Source organism: Ctenopharyngodon idella, chromosome 3, assembly GCF_019924925.1.
Source record: "Ctenopharyngodon idella isolate HZGC_01 chromosome 3, HZGC01, whole genome shotgun sequence".
Lineage (NCBI taxonomy): Eukaryota > Metazoa > Chordata > Actinopteri > Cypriniformes > Xenocyprididae > Ctenopharyngodon > Ctenopharyngodon idella.
The window spans coordinates 33,230,423-33,243,705 of record NC_067222.1 but is presented as its reverse complement, the minus strand read 5'-3'; the positions used below and the strand labels follow the sequence as shown (position 1 = coordinate 33,243,705).

The 13,283-nt window shown below is 37.6% G+C and overlaps 1 protein-coding gene across 1 annotated transcript in view; it reads left to right on the top strand.

Moving 5' to 3' along the window:
* Positions 1 to 8,165: 8,165 nt before the first annotated feature.
* LOC127510154 (trinucleotide repeat-containing gene 6A protein-like) overlaps positions 8,166 to 13,283 on the top strand; it is a 48,679-nt gene continuing 43,561 nt past the window's right edge. Inside the window, exon 1 of the mRNA XM_051889653.1 lies at positions 8,166 to 8,189. The gene's annotated coding sequence lies outside the window, so the exon portion shown is untranslated. The remainder of the gene's footprint in view (positions 8,190 to 13,283) is intronic.

Sequence of the window (13,283 nt, the reverse complement as noted above, 5' to 3'; positions counted from 1 at the left end):
AATCATATGTGAGTTTTCTACGTTCCTCAAGCAATCTCTGGTATTTCCCATATTTATTAGTGGTTAGCATAAGTAGCCTTTAGGATCTCATATATGACAGTGGAAACACGACTGGCACGCACTACACGTATCACATCATAAGGCTTGGGTGCTAGCATCAGTGACAGGTGAAGTACAGACAGCGGGTTGTTTATGTATTGCACGGCCAGGATGCTCTTGTAGTCATGCAGCAGCACTTTGGTGGAAGGTCAGTAAAGTAAGGACAATTATGGGCACGAAAATTGTTTATTGTATTGTGATATTATTAATGAATTAATAAATGTCCCTGAGCTCCGTAACGACATCTCTCATAAAGGTTTGCAACTTTACACAGTAAACAATGATCCAAAAAACACTTAGCCTCTTCGCTAATTAGCACACAAAATACAATTGGTATGCTACTTCCGCCGCCTCTCCGGAAGTTGTACCCACGTTCTTTGTTACAGTAGCGCCTCCCAGAAACAGGTGGATAACCCCTTTAAGAAGTAGGCACCTACCTACTATGTAATCGCCACGGAGTTAGTTCGAAGGTTAGTTCGTAGTTTGAAGGTGTTCACCAGCCAGAGTGAACTTTTCTGTAAAGTTCGCTTTGGCAAGCTGTTTTGAACTCCAAACAAACTTTGTTTCGGCCTGATTTAGTTTGAAATAATGTTACACTAGTTCGTTCTTCGATTTCACTTGAAGTATATCGGGGCCTTAAGCAACCGCTGAGAATGCATATAGCACCGCACTAAAAACCATTGAGAACAGGCAAAGACTATACTTGTGTACACTCCTGTTACTTGTGAATGGGAGAAACTGCAACGCACAATATGGCGGAATATGTCCCGCCTTCTAAGTAAAAGAGCCAATCACTGATTGGTAAAGTCATCGTGTCACTGCAGCTGCCGTTTTAAGCTCCGGTTCCCATAGAAACCTGAGTCTCGCGCTTAGGACTGCACATGCGCAATGCAGAAAAATAAGCTTTTTTAACACTATTTGAGCATAAGAAACAACATTTATGGGACAGTTCATGTCAGATTTTGTTGCTGATTTGAAATATGTTATTTAATTGTGAGTTCGCCAAGCAGTTTTTGAGATGTCAGGATTCCCCCATTCAAATAGATAGGACTTGGTCTTCGATGCCCGAAATAGCTGCCCGGACGAGTTGCAAATATGGCCGCCGAGTGAACAGACTTTCCTTGAAAGGGACTTTGGAACAGGTTAGCAAGCCTAGTATAAAGATATAAACCGAGAGCACACTAGCGAATGCATAGCCCTGACAACACCCTAGCATTGAGCAGAAAATCATTTTTCATTTTAATAATATTTAATTCACACCAGTAAAAGGAAACTTGGAGAAAATATCCCAACCTTTTCTTTATCTTGGATTTTACCCTCAAGCTGGGAACATTCAGTCATCAGTGAAATATTTTAATGAAAGTCATTCATCCAGAGCTCACTCCTGTTTTCAATCTAATTTCTTTTGCAGTGATTGTTATGAATGTGCAGAATTCCTACTTGGACACATTGTGTACACAGTGCCGTCAAGGCAGATTTACAAGCCTCAATATTCAAGCTATTTTCAGCAATGTGATGAGGGATTGTTTAAAAACATCCCATCCATGGTGCTGTCTTCGCCAGCAAGAAATACCAACAGTGCAGTACTGTTCACACAGCCACATATCTTGCCAAAACCCAGTCAATAAAGCCTGTTTTTAAAAGCTTGTATGGCACGGTTGTACGTAAACCATCTCGACTGATCCTCAGGTTTTCATGAACAGAGTTCATCCAAACTCTAAGTCCTTTAGTCATGTCCAAGGTTTGGTACACCAGCACTTCACACCACACATCCTGAATAGCTGCTTCCCTCAGAGACCTGTGTTTTTGTTTAAAGCCATAAAGGCAGCACTGAGCTTTTGTTCGTTACAGAACATGAGCCGATCGCAGCTTGGCACGCTCCCAGCAGCCTCCCGACTCTAAATACAGAGAGGCCTTTCATCCCTGCTCAGAATCTTCCTTACAGCAGCCAAACGTTGCACAGAGCTACAGCCAAGTGCCATCACTCAGTCCACACTGTGATTAATGCGCTCGGCAGACAAAACAGCACCGCATCTGGAAACGGCGGAAAGCCTGTTTTATTGCTCGACTTACTCCCGACCCTGTTTTTAAATGCATTTGTATTAAGTGGCTGGTCAGTGCTGTTTTTAGATTGAAGGAGGTCTCTACTGTGTTGCAGTGGGTGGGTATTGATTTGCTGGTCCATCTAACGGGTGGCATGTTTGGGGAAATTTGGTCCAGTGTGGCAGCATGTCCCAGCTAAACAAAAAGTGGCTAGTGTTTGGCCGCACACAAAGACAGGAACAGCTCTACTTTAGCCATTGTACAGAGATCCCGGTTCTTGAGAAAACGGCCCTCACTTTCCCACAGAGAGGTTTGTGTTGTAATATGAGAAAGAGAAAAGAGAGAGCTCCTTCCATGACAACCATGACATCATCACAAACCAAACACTCTCTCTGCACTGTGCACATCCACTTGGTGCCTGGCCTCAAGGAAATGGAGATTAAAGAAAATGATGCCAAGTCCTAAGTGCTGTTTAATTTGGACTGCAGACGTGGCCGACTGAATGTGTAGGAGTATACAGCGGCCCCAAAATTTCAAAGTTTCACATTATGAAAGTTTCGCAAAGAAATATTAAACCAAGTTGCATTTATTTTAAAGCAATATAGCACAAACACAAAAAATACATTAGATACACTACAGTTCAAAAGTTTGTACATGTTAAACATATTTTATTTCTATGACATTGTTAACTTCAACGAAATTTTTGCTTGTCTTGCACATCCAGTGTTTAGACTCTGACAGATATTTCCCTCCATGTGTAATGTAACCATTGGAAATGATCTGTGTGTGATTATGTTGGCTTGGGTCTGAGTCATTAGTGAGAGGAAAGCTGTTAGTTCATTGTTTAGGTTTTAGAAGGACTGCTGTTAATATTGAATAGAGGTTAGTTCTCTAGAGAGCCAAGGAAGTCTTGAAATCGGACCAATATTTGACTTTCTGAATGTTAGCATCACTCAGTACCTCATCATTGCGCTAAAGATGCTAATGCTGCTTCTGCTAGTGCAATGACAGGTTTTATTTACTATAAAATGATTACATCAATAGTCATAGCTCACTCTATATACATTTTTCAGAAACTTTTGAACTTTATTAACCTTAATGAGGTACAAGCAAGCCGCTTTTCTCTATGTTAAATTGCAAAATGCGCATTGTTTAGGTTTTAGAAGGACTGCTGTTAATATTTAGTAGAGGTTAGTACTAGAAAATAAGAATTAAAGGTGATGTGTATCATTTTTATTGATGTCTAAATACTCCATCCTGTCTCAGTTTAATATGCAGAGTCAACTAAAAGCCAGTTACAGGTTGATCCTAAGAAATACTGTAATTACCGTGGCTCTAAAAACATTTTAAAACATTGCTCTGTGTGTTTGAGCAACTGAGCATCACCCAAAGGTGTGAGTTTGGGGCGGGACTATGTTTGTCTGAATAATGGAAGACGGTGAGTGTTTGGGGAAACCTGTTTTGCAGAAATTGTTACACTTCACCTTTAATGTACGGCTTGAATGTAACTTAATAGGCACATTGTTTACATTTTGCTTCAACAATGAGAGTGATTATCTACGAGGATGTGTGTTTGTGTGCATGCAGAAGTCAATAGGTCAGTAGTTCTTAGGCAAAGGTTCGGTCAAGGGTAAAGGCCACTTTGTGCTCAGACAACAGATCAGACGGGCAAGTGTGATGGGGTCAAAGGTGAGCACATTAGGCTCAGATCAGTTTCGGTTTAGCAGAGCAGAGTTACGGGCAAGACATACGAACACCAAGAAGCATCAAATTCAAACAATACACTCTTTGTCTGAAGTCTAGCCAGGACTATTTACGAGACCACTACTATTTACTTTCGGTTTTAAAGAAGCTGTCATTTGTATTGGTGCCACTAGTTTATATCGGTGTTAATGTAAAATGATTTAATTTTTGGATTATCTTTGTTACATCCCCAGTCTGAGGTCGGGGAAACTAACATAAATAAAGTGACCTTAATTCATTTTGATTATCTTAATTGTTCAAGACTGGCCTTCTGTCAATTCTGTTTATCACACCTGGTTAATTTGTTTACTAAGGAAAGCAAGAACTGATAAGATGTGTGCCTTGAATGCAATGTAAGTCGCTTTGGATAAAAATGTTTGTATTGCATAAATGTAAATGTTTAGCCACCTACTTTTTAATTTATTTCCCATTTACAGGGTTCTAAGTAATGAACCAAACCAACCAGATCTGAGATGAATCACAACATTACTAAGTTAAAAAAAAAAAGGGAAAAGATACAGGTAAAATATTGTACTTCGGTTCTTTTGTAAGGCAATGAACTACTCATCCATAATAGGACAAAAATGGTTCAATATAAAACTATTGATCAATAGTGATTGAATATGAGTATACAGCACTATATACAGTTGCAAGAAAAAGTATGTGAACCACTTGCAGAATCTGTGAAAATATGCAAAATTTTAACGAAATAAGAGAGATCATACAAAATGCATGTTATTTTTTATTTAGTACTGTCCTGAGTAAGATATTTTACATAAAAGACGTTTACATATAATCCATAAGACAAAAAAATTGCTGTATTTATTAAAATGACCCAGTTCAAAAGTTTGTGAACCATTGGTTCTTAGTACTGTGTGTGGTTACCTGGATGATCTACGACTGTTTTTTTGTTGTGTGATGGTTGTTCATGAGTCCCTTGTTTGTCCTGAGCAGTTAAACTGAGCTCTGTTCTTCAGAAAAAATCTCCAGGTCCCAAAAATTCTTCAGTTTTCCACCATCTTTTGCATATTTGAACCCTTTACAACAGTGAATGAATGATTTTGAGATCCGCCTTTTCACATGGAGGACAACTGAGGGACTCAAACACAACTATTAAAAAAGGTTCAAACATTCACTGATACTCCAGAAGGAAACACGATGCATTAAGAGTCGGGGGGTGAAAACTTTTGAACAGGATGAAGAGGTCCAAATTTTTCTTATTTCGCTTGAATATCATTTTTTTTTCATTTAGTACTGCCCTTCGGAAGCAACAGAAAATACTTGCATGTTTCCCGGAAGACAAATTAAATGCAATTTATCCTGATCTTCAAATTCCAAATGTTTTCACCCCCCATCTATTAATGCATCATGTTTTTTTTCTGGAGCATCAGTGAATGTTTGAACCTTTTTTAATAGTTGTGTTTGCGTCCCTCAGTTGTCCTCAGTGTGAAAAGATATGTTTTCTGAAGAACAGAGCTCAGTTTAACTGCTCAGAACAAACAAGGGACTCATGAACAACCATCACAAAACAAAAAAACAGTCGTAGATCATCCAGGTATCCACACACAGTATTAAGAATCAATGGTTCACATACTTATGAATGGGGTTATTTTAATATATTCAGCTATTTTTTTTTTTTGTCTTGTGGATTATATGTAAACATCTTTTATGTAAAATATCTTACTCAGGACAGTATTAAATAAAAAATAACATGCATTTTGTATTATCTCCCTTATTTTGTTAAAATTATTAACATTTTCACAGATTCTGCAAGTGGTTCACATACTTTTTCTTGCAACTGTAGTAAACTTCTTCATTTTTGTAACATTTTTGTATTGTATTCATATATTAGTCTATAGCAAGGGTTTCCAAACTGTCTCCTGGACAGCCATTGTCCTGCAGAGTTAAGCTCCAACCCCATTTAAACACACCTGAACCAGCTAATCAAGGTCTTATACAAGGTCTTAAACAGTTCGTGTTGAGGCAAGTTGGAGCTAAACTCTGCAGGACAGTGGCCCTCCACGAGCAGGTTTGGACACCTATATAGTCATATGCCATTATTGTTTAAAAAAATCTCTGTGGAGAAAATGAATAAGAATGGAAACCACCATTTTTTGTTGTGCAAACAAAAAAGTATTTCCATGGTTTTTTGGAAATGTACTAGATTGTTTAAACGTGTATCATGGTAGTATCTTCTTTCAAATACCTTAAAGTTGAAGATAATATGGTAATTATTCAGTACTGTGATAAATATTGAAGTACATTCATATGAGACTAAAAGCAGGTGGGACACGAGAGGGGTTGGTGACACGTGAGGTGTGTTTGGCCTTCCTAAACCGAAGGTGTACACATTCTTCCAAAGCTATTTATGTTCTTTCAAGACAGGAAAATCACTTTTGTAGAACTCTGTGAATTAACTTATATTTCATGGGCAGATTCATTGTAAAATAAAAGCAGATAATCAGGACACATGCATCAAATTAAATGTAATCAGGCTTGGCATTTGTAATGTGTTCCTGTTTATATGTGTTTTGTATAAGCACGGTCCTCATGGGTCCCATGCATGATATGAGTGTTACATTTTACTCATCTAGGGTTGAGGATGAGGTGAAGAAAGAGGAGAAGGGAGCGCGTGGAGTGTGTGAGTGGATGAGGAGAGGATGTATACGCCTGGGGCCGAGAAGAGAGAAAATGAAACTGGCATACAGATGGATTTTTTCCTCTGCCTACAGCTGTGCACAACTAATGTAACCCAGTTACCATAATGAAATGAAGTAGCTAACACTTCATAAAACCCAGACCGGGACCTCAGCTGTAAACTGGCAAGAGAGCAGGGGCTTATTTTAATCAATGGTGATAATGCAGAACAATATTAGCCCCAGTCCTGTTTTACTTTGTGAGTGTGTGTTGAGTGGGGAGGCTGGGGGGTATGTCTAGACTGAAATATTCTCTAGAGAGCCAAGGAAGTCTTGAAATTGGACCAATATTTGACTTTCTGAATGTTAGCATCACTCGGTACCTCATCATTGCGCTAAAGATGCTAATGCTGCTTCTGCTAGTGCAATGACAGGTTTTATTTACTATAAAATGATTACATCAATAGTCATAGCTCCCTCTATATACATTTTTCAGAAACTTTTGAACTTTATTAACCTTAATGAGGTACAAGCGAGCCGCTTTTCTCTATGTTAAATTGCAAAATGCGTTCTTCTAAGCCTTTTTCCTCAAAAGCATATTGACTGGCTTTACACTCTGCGAGCTGTAATTTACATGTCAGACGTTTGCTAAGCAAAATCGTGTGCTATTTTTGAAGAAGTTGAGCGGCTGAAATGCTATGGTTGGTGCTAATTTAATTATCACAGGAGTGTGGACAGTTGAGACAGTGGATCACAGCCCTGAAGTGCTTTTTGATTAATAGTCACTTATAGGGTTCTGGGCGTCAAACACAGCTCAGCATGTGAATTAGCATCTCAAAAGGAAGAGAGGCTGATGACATCCTTTTGTGAGGGAAATGACTGCATTTCTGCAGACTTGTCCTTTTATGTTTGACTCTTTCTTCACCGGGGTCCATTGCAATAGAGAAACGTGGCACTGTGTCGCTCCTGCGTACTATGTATGCGTTAGATTTCACTGAACTCAGTTATAAAAGGCTTCCATTGAATGGAAAGGTGTTGGTTTGTGAAGGTGTCTGTGTGAGGAATTGTTGCCTCTGGCATGCTGTTGGGGGAATGATCTGGGCTTGTCTGCATCAGTCAGAATCACTATAGACAACTACATAACCTAAATCCAGCTTAGTGATATCTTAGTATTATACTATTTATTAATATTTTGAATTATCTTTTAATTTATATTTTCATTTTGTTTCACATATGTTTTCATTTTAATATTTAGGTTTTAGTAATGTTGTTGTTGTTTTGTTTGTTTGTTTTTTTTTGGTTTAGATATTTCTATATAGCTTAAATTCATTTTTATTTCAGTTTTAGTAATTCTAGTACTTCGTTATACTTATGAACTTCTTTTATTTAGGCAATCGAACCAAGTGTGAAAGCACCAGTTTTAGTTAACAATAACAACACTGATTTAAGCTTGTTTTGGAACATAATAGATCTAACAATCAGGGCTTCAAGTGATATTTCACCCCAAAATGAAACTTCTGTCATTTGTTCACCCTCACATTGTTCCAAACATTAAAAAAAAAAAAAAACATATTTTAAGAAATGTGTTGTTCGGACACCAGTGTTCTTCAAAATATCTATTTTTGTTTTCCACAGAAGAAAGTCATGCAGGTTTTGAGTGACATGAGGGTGAGTACAATCTTTGCTCAATCAGTTTTGGACAAACTTTCTCTTTCAGAAAGGCTTTATGAAGGTGACTGTTAATTTACCCACACCAATACAGAATGAACCTCTTTTAATCTTTCTTTTGTTTGGACTCATGCATGCCGTAGCTGGGTGGTGTGGCTTTGCCATTGTCTCTCTGTTCAGCCAGACCTCACATCATACATAACAATTCAGGCCAAATCGTGGTCAGCTGCAGGGCACCGAGAGTGATTCAGCACACAGTGGTGTCCAGGTTCGCCTTTCTCTTTAATCAGGAGAAAAGGCCTAGATAAACAAGTTCAACTGGAAATGTCATCATCAAAATACTGTCCAGTACCACAGCTGTAAAATCTAATAGCGGTAAAGTGCAATGACTGCCAAATGGCTGCTTAGTTGGTCCAGAATAGTGAAAGGATGTGAGCCCCTCACCCAGTGCCTGACACCTGATAGAGATCCCATCCTGTGGGGAAAGGTTTATTATTAGACATCTTAGGGTACGTTTACACAACAACGATGTACTAAAAATGGGATACGCGCCAATGACTAAAAACGCTGTATCGTGGATGCCAGACAAGTAGTTGGCGATGTCACTTTGTAAAAAAAAAAAAAGATTACGCGCCTGTGCATGCGCATTCTTTTACAGTTTGATATTCTTCTCGTTATTTCCCTATAGCGGCTAATAATAAATCGGAAGTCTTGCACATTCACAGAAAACACCTTATTTCCGCATTAAAAAATAAGGTGGATAGACTAAACACCTAATACGCATGTGCATGCCGTCACCGTTTTCACAAATTCGCGTTTTTGCAATTTACACGGAGATGATAATGCTATCTTTTTCAAAACTTCCACTTTGAAACCCGTTTCCAAAGCTTGCGTTTTCAGGCCACAAAAACGCCATTGTCGTGTAAATGAACGGCCAAAATGCGTAGAAAGTTTTCTGTTTTTAGTTGAAAACGGTGTTGTGTAAACGGCCCCTCAGATTTAGGGGCCGTTTACACAACACCGTTTTCAACTACAAACAGAAACATTTTTATGCGTTTTGGCCGTTCATTTACACGACAGTGGCGTTTTGGTGGCCTGGAAATGCAAGTTTTTGAAAACGGTCTCCGTGTAAACAACAAAAACGCGAATCTATGAAAACGACGACGTTATGCACATGCGCATTACATGTTCAGTCTATAGTGTTTCATCGCCATCTAATGGCCTGACAGCAGAATACAGCAGTTTTTTGTCATTTTCACGGATTCGTATGAATGGGGATCATTTTGACAATTGTGTCGTCTGTACGCGGAAAACTCGAAGGAAAAACTTCTCTGTTTCAACCATATCGTTGTCGTGTAAATGTACCCTTAAAGTAGGCCCGCTCATGAACTCTGCAGATTTCCACACAATTGTAAAATTATACATATCTCCCACCTAGTATGTTTATTTTATTTTTTTTTAAAAATCAAAAATTGATAATGATGTCTATAAGAATGTCATACATTTATAAAATGTTTTTTTTATATATATATTTTTCGAAAAATAAAGTTTTGCTATTAGCACATGCATCTTATAAATGCCATATATCTTTCGTATTGAATTAGTTCTGCACTTCTGCTTCTTTTTGAACTTAATAACTCTTCCCCATGGAACAAAAGAATGTACTCATCGTTCTTTTGAAATCATTCGTCTGGCTTCTTTTTCCTGTTCAGTCTGATTAAATCAAACACTTCATGCCAGAGCTCATATCAAGGCCTCCATCTAACAACACATAATTAGCCCTAGCTGTGGCCTCTTCATTGTCCAGGCAGCACGTGCGCACCCCACAGTGAGGATGGATTAGGGGAATATGTGCCAAATTAAAATCCCACTGAGGAGTCAGCCCTGTTTGTTTTTCTTTTTTAATTCCAACACGAGCCTTCTGAACACAATGCTTAAAAGCTCTGGCCAGGACAGCTCATAGCAATGGGGAGTGGAATAAGGGTTTTTGCTAATTGCCCAATGTCCTCTCAGACCCAACATGCCTCTACTGTCTACAGGTTTGTGTACAAGTTGATACGTTTCATAATCAGAATTTTTCAGTTGACATGCAACATTTAGAAGTGAGTTCATTGGTAAGGTTTTTTAATGTTTTTGAAAAAATCTAATGCATCCTTGCTCAATAAAAATATTAATTTCTTAAAAAAAAGTTTTTAATGGTGTTATATAATACTGGTTTGCTTTTTTTGTTAACAAGCCATAGAGTGCAGTCTAAAAGTCTGAGATCACTTTCAAAATGTAATTTAAACCTGAAAATAAAGAGTTTTAAGATTTACAAGTGAAGTTGACATAAAATGAAGAATAAATACAGTATTTCATATATATATATAATATATTATAGAATCTATATCGAATATTCATATATATATGATTGATCATGTTCTGCTTTGAGGTGTGTGTATATATATATATATATACATATATATATTTATACAGTTGCAAGAAAAAGTATGTGAACCACTTGAAGTAAATGTGAATAATTTTAACAAAATAAGAGAGATCATACAAAATGCATGTTATTTTTTATTTAGTACTGTCCTGAGTAAGATATTTTACATAAAAGATGTTTACATATAATCAACAAGACAAAAAATAGCTGAATTTATTAAAATTACCCCATTCAAAAGTTTGTGAACCCTTGATTCTTAATACTGTGTGTGGATACCTGGATGATCCATGACTGTTTTTTGTTGTGTGATGGTTGTTCATGAGTCTCTTCTTTGTTCTGAGCAGTTAAACTGAGCTCTGTTCTTCAGAAAAATCCTCCAGGTCCTGCAGATTCTTCAGTTTTCCACCATCTTCTGTATATTTGAACCCTTTACAGCAGTGACTGAATGATTTTGAGATCCATCTTTTCACACTGAGGACAATTGAGGGACTCAAACACAACTATTACAAAAGGTTCAAACATTCACTGATGCTCCAGAAGGAAACATGATGCATTAAGAGTCGGGGGGTGAAATTTGAAGATCAAGGTAAATTGTACTTAATTTGTCTTCTGGGAAACATGTAAGTATCTTCTGTTGTTTCCGAAGGGCAGTACTAAATGAAGAAAACTGATATTTAAACGAATTTTTTTGTCTTATAGATTATATGTAAACATCTTTTATGTAAAATATCTTACTCGGGAGAGTACTAAATAAAAAATAACATGCCTTTTGTATGATCTCCCTTATTTTGTTAAAATTTTTCACATTTTCACAAATTCTACAAGTGGTTCACATACTTTTTCTTGCAACTGTATATATAGACTGTGTAGTTTCACAGTTTGTGACATATCAGGACACAAATTTGTATAATGACATGGGTATGACAGGTATTACAAGGAGAGGGTGATGTCCCCTTTTAAAAAGGCTTATAAATCATACAGAATGAGGTTTTGTGAGAAAGTAAAAATGTGCAGTTTTCTGTAATGGGTAGGTTTAGGGGTAGGGGTAGTTTAGGGCGATAGAAAATACGGTTTGTACAGTATAAAAACCATTACGCCTATGTAATGTCCCCACAATACACAAAAACAAATGTGTGTGTGTGTGTCTAGAAAGTGTTGTCGCTCATAGTACCTTCTCCCATCAGTGTCGGTCTGGTTGCCCCAGCTGATAGTCAGTAGCCTGTGGATCTCAAAGCAGAACATGATCAATCAAGCCAATCAAAAAAAAAGGAGTAACAGATATTGGAAAGGAAAAACAACAAATGGCGAACAGACGGAAGAGGCTCCATAAAGCTGTTTCATTATTACAGGCTTATTTACAGCCAAGCAGAGCTACACATTACCATTTGCCTCTCTAGTGTGCCGTATATATTACTCGTTGTGGGCTATCATGACCCCCCTATTCCTAAAACAGGAGGTGGTGTTTGTAGAGGGGTAATTATGTAACGATTTGCTTCCATTCATTCAATCGGAGTAGATTCTCATTCATTTATAATTAACCACAATACATTGCTGCTGTAATTGCTTTAGTATTTAAGGAAACAGCAATTGCCTGTTGAACAGACTGAAGCTCCTGTAGCTGGCTGCCTTCAGTAAACAATCACATTTCAGGGATCTGTTTTAGTGGTCAGCGTGTGTAAATGCAATCTGCATCATCTGACGGCTTGTGATTGGATCACCTGAGGTGGGTGTTAATACCAGGTGTAAACAGGGGCCATTGACAGGCTTAGCTTCTGCAACGGGACACCTGCACACAAGAGGCTCATTATCAGGATAGAAATGCTGGAGTCTATAGGTCCTCACTGACAGTGCTGTGGAGAGTTACTGCATTACAATATTGTGTTACTCCCTAAAAAAGTAACTAATTGTGTTAGTTACTTTTTATGGAAAGTAACAATACTTTTGCAATACTTTTTCTCACCTGGGCTGGGCTTGCTTGTTTGTTTTTTGATAACAAAAAGCACAGAAGTTCTTTTTTTGGCAAATGTAAAGGCCCTTTCTCTCCGAAAGTGAAATGAATAAGCCTCAGGCTGAAGGAAATGCAAACTCACACCTGTACTCTAGAGGGCGCTGCTCAAACAAACCTTTCAGCTGTGCTGCCATTTTAGATCACAGAAGAATAGGATGCAGAAGAAGGAAGTTAAACATACTTCAGCACTAAAAAAAAAAAAAAAAAGAAACACGTGATGTTTATCTAAAGTCATCTTTGCTTATTATGGTTGAATTGGATCATTGAAGGTCAGCAGCAAAGACATTGGTTAATAAAATGAGATTAAATACATAAAGTATATTTGTGTTATTTAACATTTAATTATTGCTGGTTTGCGTAAATGTATTTGCATTTTACTGTTTTTATTCATTTTGAGGAACACTGAATCTGTTTTCTTGCAAGTGAGATGAGTAAATGCTCACATTTAGTTCAGATCAATAGTCATCAAATTTACACAGCGCACGCAACTCCTCTGCACTTACTCATTTCTCTCAACATGGGGACAGAAGAGCTGTCAGTCAATAAATGGGAAAGCTTACTTGCATTACTTTTTTGAAAAAGTAACCCAGACATTTTGTTGTAAATTTAAAAGTAATGCAATACTTTACGAGTTACTTGAAAAAAGTAATCTGATTAT